The following is a 16452-nucleotide window of genomic DNA, read 5'->3' as shown; positions in this document are numbered from 1 at the left end:
GTGGAGCGTCGTTGAGAGAGAGATCAATGAACATGCCCATAACACCAAAGATTCTTTGAAAGCTGCCATAGCCAGAGTAATGAACCAGCACCGCTTGATTCGAGTATGTAGATGATTTAAATCAGTTGAAGCTGAAGATGGCTTTATTGAATAAAATTATAGAAAATAAGCTTTATTTTTATCTTCATAGCGTATTTTGATAAATAAGGTTATTATCTGTTATTATATATCTGTTTTTTTTTATTAATATAAATCTGTCCTCAAATATCTTATATACCCTGTATATAATTTTGTTTCAAGAGCTATGCAAGAGCTATGAAAATATGCAAGATGCCCTCAGTCTTTTGAATACCACCACCACTACCAGCACCAGCACCACCAGCACCACCACCACTACCAGCACCAGCACCAGCACCACCAGCACCACCAGCACTACCAGCACCACCATCACATAAACTCTTTCGCTAAAGCCACCAGACAGAGGATCTCAGCCTGTCTATTCCATATGAGCCTTGTCCCAAAACTATGCTTCATACAATTTAATTAAACTTACCCCGTTTAAACCCCCCCCCCCGCAATGTTGATATACCACTCACAACGTTTTTGTAGTTTTGGAACGCGTTTTCGGGAGAAACGTGCAGTTCTCTTAGTGAATTTTCTCCGATCTCTTCTATTATCTGAAATAGGATGCGGTGGATTTCAATTTTGGGAGGAAAGAAAAAAGAAAAGCTAATGCGGTTGGGGAATGAGAGATGTACCTTACTCTACCAAAATATCGTGGATAAGGAGTAATATGTAGTCAAGTGATTTGTAATAGTACAGTATCTACGCAATACTTCTAACACAGGATGTTAAAAATCTTCAAATAAAACTACTGATCGTCTGACTACGTAGAACCAACTTATGACGAATGACGCCCTTCCATTTTAATCTTCTTAGCACACTCAGTTTTCTCTTGATTAAAATGTTTGGCGGAATTCTAGTACCCCATATACTCACCCATGCCTTTTTTTTTATTTTTTGGAATTTTCAGAATTTTCCTGCGAATTTATGTTCTACACACCGGAATACATACAATTATACAAAACAAAAACAATAACAAAAATTGTGTTTAATTTAAGAGCGATTTCGCTTTTATTTTTAGCTCATCTCACGACCACCTGACACCTTCCTCGTTTCTTTGTCACTTTTACACGTATTGACGATTTTCAGTTTTTATTTCCTCATAAATATCTTTAATGGAATATGATGCTATCAGAGTGGTCTATTGCTAGGATTTAAGCAAAAACTTCGGACTGTACAGATTCTAAACTGATTAAAACAAAAAAAATTCGAAAAAGATTGAAATTTTTAGGATTTATGGGTAGTTGTTTTTCCATAATCGCATGAATTCCTGTGTGTATAACACAAATTCGCACAATTTTTGAAAATGCCAAAAAATTAAAAAAAGTTGTGAGAGTTTATATGGGGTGCTTAAACTAGAATTTCGTCAAATTTTCTTGTTAGGATGTCTACGCATTTCGTTGAGTGAATTTCCATATTTCAACATATTGTTTCCAGCTAGTATACGATGATCAACCGACTGGGATTCGCAGGACGTATTGGTGCACAAATAATAACGAGCGGAAAAAGAGTATTCAGTATTGGTGGGAATATAATATATTTAATTCGGTCATCTGAAAGCAAAATTGGTTATTGCCCTAGATTTTATCAAGTCGAGGTGTTTATTCAGTGCTTTAATCTTCAATTCGCTGTTCTTGTTAACCAATAAAATATTTGTCGCCCAATAAAATACTATTACAGAATATAGCTTTCCGATTCATCTCGTGTTGGTGTGATTGCTAATGTAGGGTAATAGGACATCAAGCTTATATGTGTTAAAATAATGAAATAATAAAATGATATCGATGGTTAATGAGAAATAAGTTTTCACAACATCCTACATTCTTCACCCTTACTTCATGCCGAGGAACATCGACTGGAATCTCAACAACCCTGACGACTTCATTCAACGTATAAGAGATTATTAATTATTATATTCCCCTACTCCTCATCATACACACACTTACTCCATATATACTCCATATATCTGGAAATACATCTACCACCCACCTTCTTTCTAACTTATCCTCTTACCATTATGTTCATCACACTTCCCACCATTTACAATCGACTGACAGAAATTTCGTTACACACAACCTGAAAATATAAGGGACATCAGAGAGAAAGAAAGAAAGAAAGAGAGAGAGAGAGAGAGAGAGAGAGAGAGAGAGAGAGAGAGAGAGAGAGAGAGAGAGAGAGAAGGACAGTGATGGTGTTTGTGCGCTGAGCAAGAAGAAGAGACAGCATGATTGGTGAGTGATAAGCAAGAGCAGATAATTTCATTTCTAGTGGCTGTTGAATATTAGTCTCTGCTTATTTGAGTTAATAACAGATGCTTTCTTTATTCTTTGTCTGTGCTCTGACGCCTCCTTGTGCAGAGTCGTACGTCGAGATAAGGTAAAATTATTTTGTTGTACTTCGACCAGCCGTATTGCTGAATTATAGATGTAATAAATCGGGCATTATTAGGATCGGTAGTGAAACGATAAAGCAGAGTTCTGGTCACATAGCCGAAGAAAGCGAGATTGGGGGAAAAAACAGCAAAGAATACAAGATGTATCGTGTTTTATGCTGTAGTATTCAAAAGAGATGTGCTGACTTGCTTTTAGAGATGAATGAGGAAGATCAACTAGTCGCAGGGGAAATAGAATGGATGGAAAAGAGGTGGATATGTTTGCTAATGGGTTTAGAAGGTTGGGAAGGATGGACGGATTCACCAGAGAAGGGTTAGGAAAATTACTTAAATTAGGGTTTGTGACAGCAGTTGCTAATATTGAAACTGTTGCTATGTAAGATTTAGTGACTAGAACTGGGATGTTAACATAATAGACGCATTTTAAAGTTTATTGCCAATAGTAGAACTTCTCGAGTGGGAAGGAAGCGAGAACCTTCGTTGACACGAGCTAAACGACCATTTTAACGTTGTTAAGTTTGGTGTATAGCTGGAGCAGGAGGCAATCGATGGAAAAAAAGAACAGAATGTTAATCGAAGCAGCACCAGCATTGAAGAGTTGACTATACGTGGAAAACGACTGAAGGTCAAGGTGATTGTGATCAACTACATCGTTGAAAGTGCTAGTGTAGCGTTAAGAACGAGTGAGATAGGGTGAGTAGATGTTACTATGGAGAATGCCCGGTGAGTTCACTTAATTTAACTGGGAATGTTTTTTTTCTGCCTCAGAGAAGAATAAAGTGAATGCTTTGATTGAGGAAAACCTGAGTGGGTGTGCCCTAGAATTAAGGGAGGGAAGTGACCGAAGTGTGGCTGAAGAGAATTCACAATATGTACCAAATGGATTTGGAGAAGACATGATGGAGGCTGTGGCTGAAATTTCGAAGGATCTGAGCAAAACAGTCTTTGAGCCAGATGGATTCATATCCAATAGTATTGCATTTCGTTCAAAATCGCTGAATTTAACTGTGAGTGTTTTTTTTTCTGATGGGATATCAAACGCATTTTTAGAGCTGTACACATATCGAGAAAAATGGAATCATAGAGAGAAACATCAAGGCCACCACCGAAGCATCTCTACCCAATCCAGGTAGTGTTCTGGCATATCACACCTTGAAAGTTAGGCCAAGAGGAAGAATCAGTACTTCAGAGAACACTTCGGAATAAGAAGGGACATCAAGGAACGATAAAAGTGGGCGACGGAAGTGAAGATGACGTGACTAGCATCATGGTGCTATGAAAGTTGTAGGAGGAGCGACGTTCAATTCGGTGAACGAGTATTAAATGTTGTAAGAGTTATGAGATTTAGAGAGGACTTTTCGATTCCAAATAGCAGCACACAGGAATGAAGTGGAAAGGAGTCTATTGCTGATTCTATGTTTTCTGGTGATTAAGTTTTATTTCTTTAGTTTGCGGTTGTAAAAAGTCATCTTTAGATCAGGAGAGTGTATTGAGGACTGTCAAGAAGAGGCATTAAGGACTGAAAGGGAGGGTGAGAGAGAGTGAGAGAGAGAGGTTGTTTGTGTATTGAGCAGGTGGAAAGGAGACAGTGTTTGATGATTAATAGGCAAGAGGGGATGAATTTCGGATTCAGTGGACTATTGAAACCTAAATTATTTGGCTTTTCTCAGCTAAGAAAGAATAAGCGCATTCTTTTTCCACTTTTCTTTGCCAACAGCTAACATCTAGAATACGAATTCATGAACTGAGGTAAGGCCAGATTATTTTCTTGTTCGCCCTTTTCACCACAACACTTTGCTTACATTCAATGATTGCGCCCGTGTATTATTTTTCTATAAATATCATATCATGTTTAGATGCTCGCCAAACTCTGAGTAATAAAAGATAGTAATCTCAATGCCATATGAATATATATGTATGTATGTGTGTACGTATGTATATGTGTATGTTTGTATATATATATATATATGTATGTATGTATGTATGTATGTATGTATGTATGTATGTATGTATGTATGTATGTATGTATGTATGTATGTATGATGTATGTATATATATATATATATACGCTTGTGTGCATACATACATACGTACAAACACGCATATGTATACCTTTAAAAAGACTCCGCCGGTTACGACGACGAGGGTCCCAGCTGATACGATCAAGGAACAGCTTGCCGTGGAAATTACGTGCAAATGGCTGAGCATTCCACAGACACGTGTACCCTTAACGTAGTTCTCGGGATAATCAGCGTGACACAGAGAGTGACAAGGCTGACCCTTTGAAATACAAGTACAACTCATTTTTGCCAGCTGAGTGGACTGGAGCAACGTGAAATAAAGTGTCTTGCTCAAGGACACAACGCGTCGCCGGGAATCGAACTCACAACCTTACGATCATGAGCCGAATGCCCTAACCACTAAGCCACGCGCCCTCACTATGTATACCTATATATGCATACGTACACACATATTTATTTATATGTATATATGGATGTATGTATAGATGCCTGTATGTCGGCATATATATTTATGCATATACATACATACATACATACATACATACATACATACATGCATGCATGCATGCATGCATACATACATACATACATACATACATACATACATATGTGTGTAAATGTATCTGTAAATATCTATGTATATATAATAAACAGAAGGTATTAGAAAAAGTCTACTTAAACGAGGCACAGCGTACATCAACGAGGAAACCAAGGAATTTTTATTGCCTTTTCATAGGTCATGTCTGGCGATTATCAGATTTTAGAGGTAAAAAAAAAAGATTAAGTATTTTTAGATCGCTTTATATATATATATTATATCATATGTACACACATATACATACACATACTCATATATATATGATATAATATACATCCTGTATGTATGTGTATGTGTGCATGTATGTATATATATACACATATATATGTATATATACACACATGTATAGATGCATATATATAAATGTGTATATGTATATATAAATATTTATATGTATCAGTGTATATATATATATATATATATATATATATATATATATACAAACATACATGCACACACACGCACACGCACGCACGCACGCACGCCGCGCGCGCGCACGTACACACACACACACACACACACACACACACACACACACACACACACACACACACACACATGTATATATTAGACAAAGTGAGATAGCAAAGCCAAGGCTTCGAGGAGTTTTCGAAACATTTATAAGGAAAAAAATATAGACTATATCTATATCTTTTTCCTTATAGATGTTCTGAAAACTCCTCGCAGCCTTGGCTTTGTTACCTCATTTTTGTCTAATATATATATGTATGCTAATACAAGACCCACATTAGTATGTATGTATGTATATATATATATATATATATATATAAAATATCATATTATATTACAATATCTACTGGTATACCCGTGACGTAAAAAATGATGGTAGTTTTGTTAAAGATTGCAAATTGTGCATACGTTAAAAATAATTGGAGAAAACATTAACAAATTTAGGATCTAGTTTTTTTCATTCGTAAAATATGCTTTTTGTAGAAGACTGTAAAAAATCTGAAAATTGGCGATAATAATGTAGCATTCCAGTCTCATTGCTTTGAGGGTGTGATGTTGTGGAGAAAAAAAATCGGAAAAAGTTACAGATGTTTAAAAAAAAAATTGGGCCTTTTTAGCCAATAGCGAGAATTTTCCTGCGTTTAGCAGAGCGGTTTTAACTTTAAAGTTGTATCCCGTGAAATGTAGCGTCTGACTTGTTCATTGTAGGTTTGTAAATAAACAGAAATACCTAGTTTCAATGTAGGTTTGCAAATAAACAGAAATACCTAATAAAATCAACCTGTATCATCTGGATCTAGTCTTTCTCATTCATTAATTGCATTTTTTTATTTTAAAAATTTGTTATATTAATATATTTGTCTGCATGTGTTTCCTTTATGCATATTTCAGTATTACGTATACCTACCATGTATATATGTACATCATTAATGTGTGTGTGTGTGTGTGTGTGTGTGTGTGTGTGTGTCTGTCTCCAAAACTCCAAAGTTGAGTAACGTTTTCATGCTTGAATTTGTAAACTACGATAAGAATAAATACACAAAGAGCACAGAAAAATACTAACACACTGAAGCACAGAAAAATATGTAATATACTAACATAGAAAATTAAAACAAAACACGTTGGTGAAAAGAATCTCGTGGTGTGAAGAATCAATTGTAAAAAATCAACATCGAACAACGTGCGTCACAGACAACAGTGAAGTGAATCACAACACAGCGTCCTGTTGTCATGCCACGCTAATGCCACGCTGTCTGTTGATTGGCTAAAATTACCCAAATTTCCCAAATTTGATTCCAAATAACATCAGATTCTTTAATTTACGAGATAAAGTAATTGGTTGATCGTAATAAAAATTCAGAGTTGTATCGATACACCAAAAATGAAGGCAATCTGAGTAAAATTAAGCGGAGCAAATTTTGCGGATGAGAAAGACTAGATCCCAAATTTATTAAAAGAATATTGCATTAATTCGCAAATGTGATAGTGCTTTGTACATCTAACATGCTTTGGTATAACTACAGTTTGGTGTCCCGTCCCCTTGTATTTGTTACTTCACAACTTTCTGACAAATGCATACTTTTTAACAAAATTTTGCAGAGATACATTTTCGATTTTATTATTATTATTATTATTATTATTATTATTATTATTATTATTATTGTCTATTTATCACAAATTTTGTTGGAGCTCCTCGAGTCTTGCATGCGTAGCGGGCTTACTACATGCAGCCTACGGTACCATGTTATTCGTTCCTTTCAGATATCTAATGCTTTCCTGATTATTCTGGCCGTGCCAGGTATGCAAACCTTTTGCAACAGTTCTAATGGGCACTCCATTCCAATTTCCTTTATATTCCTCCATTTTGTGTAATATTACATTTGATTATATGTTTTAGAAATTTTGTATGTTCATCTTTTCCTCCCCTCTTTTATTTTACCGCCTCTCTTTTTGTTCGTTAAAGCTCTCCTCCCTGCCAACATCGTATTGAATCTGTGTTTTACTATTGTTCCTGTTTTTTACACCTCACTGAAAATTTCGCTACTTCCAGTGATTCTCTTTCCTTTCTTTCTAGTTCAAACTATCTCTGTCTATTTCTCTCTCCTTTTATCCTCCCTTTCTTTTTACATAACTCTGTCTCCCTCTATCTGTCTCTGTCTGCCTGTCTCTGCCTGTCTCTGTCTGCCTGTCTCTGTCTCTGTTTCTTTCTCTCTCCCCTCTCTCTGTCACATACATTCCTTCTTTGTTTTTCTTTTTATCTTCCTCTCTGCCTTTAGAAGTCAGTTGCAAAATAAAAGTTTTAGCAGAAGATTAGTTTGGTGTAGCAGCTGACTTTAATTAATTTAAGCGGGAAGACGCGAGTTCAAATTATGGTTAGCACTAAATATAGCCTAAATTAGCGACAGTAGCTGTTTGTTACGAATATTAATTAACATATCCAACTTAAATTGGATGTGTTGTTTGACATTCGGTGCGAGGCAGGATGTCGCTGAGGATCTGTAGAACCAGTGAAATCACGTGATAGGTAGTACCGACTACTAGTGCAAACGATTTTCTCATCAGCCGATATAGTAAGTGCTTAATTAGCACATGTCAACATGAAATAGTATCTCTGGACGTTAACAGAAGTTTAAGACGATATAAGCAACACATCCGATTTAAGTTGGATGTGTTAATTATCAAATGTAGTCTTTTGCGAGAAATTAACTACAAATGATGTTGTCATCAGCAATGCCACAAACAAATTATTACATTAATTACATTAATGTGATGTGGTGCTTTCTACATTTATGAAAGGTTTTACATAACTACAGTTTGGTACCACATGCACACATCTTGATTGGTTTACAAATAAGATTCATTTCAAGCAAATTGATTCCATCATATCTGCAGAATTTTCAGATTTTATTTATCGTTCCTGTGACGTAATTTCACATGGAAAACAACAAATGTCCTAAATGATTTTCAAAACCATCTGTCAAGGATATCCAAATAGGGGAAGATGTTTATATGTCTTACAGTAGAGTACCAGAATATTGAAGCTTCCAACCTCGGTTGGACAACATGAAATTGACAACAGCTGGATAATTTCCTACTATCCACTCTTGAACAAGGTATTTAATACATATATGAATTGTGAGTTCGTTAATTCAACAAAATGATTTAAAATATTCCTGCAAATATATAGGCGTGTGCTGTTCTTATACATACATGCCACTGGCTGCTGAGATATTTCTCTTAGCTAATTTTTGCTTGCTCTATGCAAGTTACCTCAGCCATCAATATGTTCTGCACTTTTTTGTATGTCTATGTTTCTTAGGTGCGGGAGATAGATTTAGACAATTGTTACGCTGAGGACGCATATTAAGGCGAAAACACGCCTCCGTAACTATTCCCCTATCTCCTGAAATTAAGCCTGTCCTTTTCCTCAATTCTCTTTTGAAAATTCTTGATTGTTGAGACAATCTCCTTTTCTCAATATGAAACTATTCTCAATTGTCATTTGGTAATTGTGATAGATCCGCTAGAGGCGGAGATAATCTAAATGAATCAAGAATTTATGTTCTATATTATTCGATATACCTATATTTCTCTTCTCCCCTCCTCCTGCCTCTGTCTCTGTTCCTGTCTCTGTCTGTCTCTCTACATACACACATACATACATACATGTACGCATACATACATACATACATACATACATACATACATACATACATACATACATACATATACATACATACATATACATACGTATATACATATAAATATATGTACATATATTCCTGGTTGCGTATTGTGTCTCGACTCATCTGGCAAAAATGATCTGTATATGCATTTCAAAGGGTCAGTCTTGTCAGATTCTGAATCACGCTCAATTTCCCCGAGAATTGCATTAAAGGTAGTGCTCAACCACTTGCACGTTAATTTCGCAAGAAGGCTGTTCTGTTGATCGTATCAGCCGGAATACTCATCGTCGTAACCGGCGGAGTGCCAGCTTATATATACATACATACATACATACATACATACATACATACATACATACATACATACATACATACATACATACATACGTACATACAAACATACATACATACATAAATACATACATACATAAATACACACATACTTACATACGTACATACATGCGTACATACATACATACATACATACATATGTATGTGTGTGTAAGTCTTTTTTCTTTTTGCTCATACATAAACAAGCTCCTCTCTCCATAGTGATGTTTTGGCATTAGATCTGAATTTAGGAAGGGGTGGGGAAACAAGAAAAATAAAAACATAAAAAAGTACATTTCAACAAACGAATCAGAGAATCAGGTAGAAGAGGTAAAGGAACTATCAGTGTTGTTGTTGCTGCTGTTGTTGTTGTTGTTGTTGTTGTTGTTGTTCTTGTTCTTGTTCTTGTTCTTCTTGTTCTTCTTGTTCTTGTTCTTGTTCTTGTTCTTGTTCTTCTTGTTCTTGTTCTTCTTCTTCTTTCTTCTTCTTCTTCTTCTTCTTCTTCTTCTTCTTCTTCTTCTTCTTCTTCTTCTTCTTCTTCTTCTTCAGGAGCAGCAGCAGTAACAACAACAGTAACGACGAGGACAACAATAATAACAATAATAACAATAATAACAATAATTATAATAATGATTTCAAATTTTGGCACAAGGCCAGCAAGTTTGGGGGAGGGGTTAAGTCGATTACATCGACCCCAATGCTTAACTGGCATTTATTTTATCGACCTCAAAAGAATTACTATTATTATTATTATCATTATCCTCTTCTTTCAATTTTGTTTCCATTTCTTGTCGACTGTCTTCTTCCCGACATTTAGGGCAAAGAAACTCACTGTATACATTGTAAGCCATTAAATTAAACACACCAGATTATTATTATCAATAATCATTTGTAGAATCGTTAACTCGTCGGGTAAAACACTTAGCGATATTTCGCCTACCGCTACGTTCTGAGTTGAATTCCGCTGAGGTCGACTTTGTCTTGCATCCTGACAGATTCATTAGCATCCCGGGCAAAATGCTTAGCAGCATTTCGTCTGTCTTTATGTTATGAGTACAAATTATTACCCTCGAAATTGCTGGCCTTGTGCCAAAATTTGAAATCATCATCATTATTATCATTTTTCTTTTTATCTCAGGTTTTGTTGGAACTCCTGGAGTCTTGCATGCGGAGCGGGCTTGCTGCCTGCAGTCTACGGCACTATACTATCTGTTCTTCTCAAATACCTAATACTTTCCTGATCATCCTGGCAATGCCAAGGAGACGAACCTTATGTAACAGTTCTACTGGGCCCTCCATTCTGATTTCCTTTATTTCCGATTTCCTTTTGATGCCTTCTGATACTGTCACCAAGGACTCAATAATAACTGGCACTATCTTCACCTTCTTTCTTTTTCCATTATTATTATTATTATTATTATTATTATTATTATTATATTATTATTATTATTATTATTATTATTATTATTATTATTATTGAGTGAATAAGAGAGCAGCGCATGCCATCAAAGTAGCACTGGGGTAAAATGTACAAAGCCCAGTATACCCATCATGACTACCCGTCTGATAAGGGTACACCAGGCACATGCATCACAACCATATGTGCGCGACATGGTGATCTCATAACAAGATAAACAGCGCATGACCTTGCGGGTGGGGCCCAGTTAGAATTTTCTTCTGGTTGGGTAACCCATCCCACTCAAAAGGTCCCTGATTAAGGCTTGTTTAAGGATGTTGAATGAAACACCCATGTTTCCAGAGGTGAATCATTCAAACCCCAAAGAATCCCTCTCAACACATGGCTATGATGCTCCCCCACTACTTCTACTCGTGATCAGAGATGCACATATCGTCAGCCACTAAGGGACATGCTCGACTGGTTACGGTCAAATAACTGACAAGCAAATCTGTGGTATTGAGCTGAATATTTGCTGTAGCCCATCTTTATTATTATTATTTATTATTATTATTATTATTATTATTATTATTATTATTATTTATTATTATTATTATTATTATTGAGTGAGTGAGAGAGCAGCGCATGCCATCAAAGTGGCACCCATCATGACTACCCGTTTGATAAGGGTGCACCAGGCACATGCATCACAACCATATGTGTGCGACATGATTTCATATCAAGATAAACAGCGCAGGACCTTGCAGGTGGGGCCCAGTTAGAATTTTCTTCTGGTTGGGTAACCCATCCCACTCAAAAGGTCCCTGGATAAGGATTGTTTAAGGATGGTGAACGAATCACCCATTTTTCCAAAGGTGAATTATCCAAACCTTTGAGTGAATTTCTTTCAACACACGGCTATGATGCTCCCCCACTACTTCTGCTCGTAATCAGAGATGCACATATCGTCAGCCACTAAGAGACATGCTCAACTGGTTAAGGTCAAACAACTGACACGCAAATATGTGGTATCGAGTAGAATATTTGCTGTAGCCCATCTTTTATACCAAGACAAAACAATGTACATGATAACATTTCCAATCAGTTAAGATCAGGAGCCATGAGAGTCACTGCCAGGTACTGCATCAGAGCATTTATTATTATTATTATTATTATTATTATTATTATTATTATTATTATTATTATTATTATATTATCATCATCATCATCACATTATTATTATTATTATTATTATTATTATTATTATTATTATTATTATTATTATTATTATTATTATTATTATTATTAAAAAGCCTTCGATAGGGTCGACCATCAATACTTGGCAGGTGTTCTCACGGCAGTCGGTTTCGGTCCAGTTTTTCGCAGTTGGATCGCTGCTTTGTACAGCGGCATCTGCTCGGTTGTTCGGGTGAATGATCACTTGTCAGAGCCACTCAGCATCTTGCTTTCGGTCCGTCATGGGTACCCTCTCTCCTCTCTTCTGTATGTACTGACTCTGCTTACGCCGACGATGTCACTGTGATAGTGTCGATCCACAGGCGTATAGATCTGCTAAACGACACACTAAAAGAATATGAAGTGGTGACAGGAGAAAAGATAAACGCAGAAAAGTCAGTGAGCTTGCAACTCGATACCTGGAGAGGCAAGTTCACGCCGCCCAACAGCATTGTGGGATGCTGGTCAGACGGTCCGGTTAAATTGCTCGGTGTCTGGTTTGCTCCAGACCCCCAGGTGGAGAAAAACTGGGACGAGGTGACGAATAGGGTGGCCAATCTCACCCAGAAATGAGCCGAGGGGAAGCTGTCCCTGAAAGGTCGAGCCGAGGTGGCGAATGCGTACATCGCATCCGTCATCTATTACCACTTCACAGTCTTCCCTTGCCCCTTATGTTGGCTGAACAAGTTTGTTCCCTTACTCTTCCGCTTTCTGTAGAAGGGTCTCGTTCCGCTGGTAAGGTGCTCCATCTGCTATCAATAGCCGCTGAATGGGAGCCTGGGCATGCCCTAGTTGCTGATGCGCAAACATACGCTCAGGCTGCGGCATCTCCAGCGTTTCTTTGACGGTGAGCAAGTGTGGTCGCCGTTTGTCAGACTCGCTCTTCCACAGCTCGCCTCCTTGACTGAGCTGCAATCCTGGATTAAATGTGGACCGAGGAGGGGCGCTTGACACTTCGAGTGCCGTCAAGCGCTCACAGCCCTCCGCCTGGCGGGAAACATGGTCGATGGTAGTTTCACTCTAGCGTTGTATAGAGGGTTAGTGGAGGAAAAGTGTGACGACGTTCTCGGAGAAACTCTAGGCGTCGACGAAGATCAACTGACCGCTTTGTTTCGGAGAACTTTCGGGCTGGGGTCTATGGATAACTTCCAGAAATCCCTCACCTGGCAGTACTATCGAGGGGCGCTGCCTGTTCAGGATAAACTTTACAGGCACTAAAGTGCCGTCAGCCGAGCCTACTCGTAGTGCGCGTAGAGCGACGAAACCGTTCTGCACGCCATCGCCCAGTGCCCGAGCATTGCTGACCTGTGGGTTTATGTCGAACACCTGCTGTCTCGTGTAGGACGGATCCAGCTATCAGCTTAATCCATAGTGAAGATTGCCTCGTCGACCTCCTTTAACCGGGAGGGGCAGGCAATTTTTATTTGCTTGGTGGCTGTAGCAAAAGAGGTAGTGTGGCGGACACGTTTGAAGAGCTAAAGACAGATACTGTCCTCTATGGCCAAGGCCTCATAAAGATTTTCAAGTTTTACTTGAAAAGGAAAGTGAGGGTGGAGAGGAAAGTTTTTACCTTCTAGCAAATTTGTTGAAAGGTGGGTGAATGTCGGGAAAATGTCCAATGTGAAAGGACCCATTTTGAGGATGCGCCTATGAAAAATATAAGGAGTAGGGCTCTTGCCCTGTTGGTCAGGAACCCGTGGCTTTTGTGGGTTTTTCCACGTGTAGCTTTAAAGCGTCTCCTCCTATTGGAAGTATTATTTGTTTTAAATTTGTTTGTTAGTCTATTTACGCGTTCTAAAACACTTTGTATCGTTCTGTTTTGTTATTTCATGTTGTTTTTATGTAAGCTCTTGTGGCCGAGAAAAGAATTATTATTATTATTATTATTATTATTATAAGTAGTAGTAGTAGTTGTAGTAGTAATAGTAGTAGTAGTAGTTGTAGTAGTAGTAATAGTAATAGTAGTAGTAGTAGTAGTAGTAGTAGTAGTAGTAGTAGTAGTAGTAGAAATAGTAGTTGCAGAGGTAGTACAATATGTAAACTATAAAATAAAGAAAACAATAGTAGTATGAACAACAACAATCACCACCACCGCAGCCCCCCACGACGACGACGACGACGACGACGACGACGACGACCACCACCACCACCACCACCACCACCACCACCACCACAACCACCACAACAACAACAACAACATCAACAACAACAACAGCAACAAGAGCAGCAAAAACAATATCAACAACAACTACAAAAACAACAATAACAACAACAACAATAACGACGACGACGACGACAACAACAACAACAACAACAACAGCAACAACAAGATAATGAAATATTCTGCAAAATGATGGATGACTTTTCCTAACGGAATTATTAAAGTTCGCAATGTGTTCCTGCTCCTCCTCTCTTTTCCTAACGTTCTCCCTGACTGGCACCGTTGATTTGGGATCAAAGCGAAAATGTAAAAAATGGCAGGTTGTACACCATGTCTACAAACATTACTATAATATCACCCCCACCCCCCAGTAACAACAACAGTTTAATATTTCCAAAGAACAAACGAACTAGCCTGTATGTGATTCTCCAAAACTACAAATTGCTTCTTCCTCCCTGTCTGCAACCCAGCCGTTACCTCTCTCCATTCTAAAGGTATTAGACAGCAATAACTTACCCCATCTGACATTACCAGCCAGACAAGAGAGATAAATACTTGTGATAGCTATTTAATTGTTTCGGTAACTGTAATCTGCAATACTTGCTACATACATACATGCGTACGAATACATACATCCAACTATACATACATACATACATACATACATACATACATACATACATACATGCATACATACATACTTACATACATACATACATACATACATACATGCATGCATACATACATGTATGCATACATATATACATAGATATAAGTATGTGTGTGTGTGTCTACGTCTACTTTCTCGTGTGTGTGCGCTACCATCGATGAACAAGGCTATGTAACAACAGATTCACATTAAAGTCTGGAGGTTTGCCAAGAAAGAAGAAAGCGAACTGACTTGCATCCTACAAATCCAGTCGATTAGTAGTAAGATAAAGATGTGCAAAGCATTTCAAAATTTCTCTAATCAAGTTTCCTAGTATGAACACACACACACACGCGCACACACACACACACGCACACACACACACACACACACACACACACACACACACACACACACACACACACACACACACACACACACAATATATCACAATATATATATATAAATATATGCATATATACATACGTATATGTACATACCTACATATATATGTATATATACATGCATATATGGGTACAGGGCATCAAAAAAACGTTGAACAATGAAAAACGAAAACATAAAAACAAAAACATAAAAACGAACTTTTTTTCGAACAACGAAAAAAAACAAACAGAGAAACGAGACATACAACATAAACAATATTCCCCTTCTTCAGTTGTCCCTGTTTCAACTACTCCAAGTTCCGAGGGCCAGGACAAGACGCAACTTAGTTGAAACAGTCCTTCCCGCAAAGCAAATTAAATAAAATTTGTGATTTTTTGTGGAGGGTGAAAGTGGTAACAAGAACAGGACAGTGAGAAAATAAAGTAAAAACAATAAAAAGGTAAAAACAGTAAAAAATAGAACAGTGAGAACAAAATAGTAAAAATAAACGGTAAGGGTTGTTAAATCAAGACGATAGAAACATTATGAACGCTTAGGAAGACGAGCTTATGAAGTAGACAGTATAAGCACGTTTAGTCTTAACGAAGGTTGTGGGTAGAAAGGTCGATTCTCTTTCGTCACGTGTCAGCGACGAGAGAGTCGAGAAGGAGGAGGAGGAGTGAGAGAGAGGGAACGGTGAAGAGGAGAGGAGAAGAATAGAGAAGGGTGGGAGAGAAAACCAGAATGAATGAAGAACAAGAGAGGGAGAGAGATAGACACTATATATATATATATATATATATATATAATATATATATATATGTTAGCTTATATATATATATAATATATATATATATATATGTTAGCTTATATATATATATATATATATATATATATATATACATACTGGTGGAATGTACCAGTGAAGACCTCAAGAAAAGGTAAGTGCAGCAGACCTGATATAACGATTTGGGATAAAGAAGAAAAACTGTGCACAAGTGTGGA

The sequence above is a fragment of the Octopus sinensis genome, linkage group LG3 (assembly GCF_006345805.1).
Source record: "Octopus sinensis linkage group LG3, ASM634580v1, whole genome shotgun sequence".
In the NCBI taxonomy this organism is placed as follows: Eukaryota; Metazoa; Mollusca; class Cephalopoda; order Octopoda; family Octopodidae; genus Octopus; species Octopus sinensis.
This window is presented reverse-complemented; position numbering follows the sequence as displayed.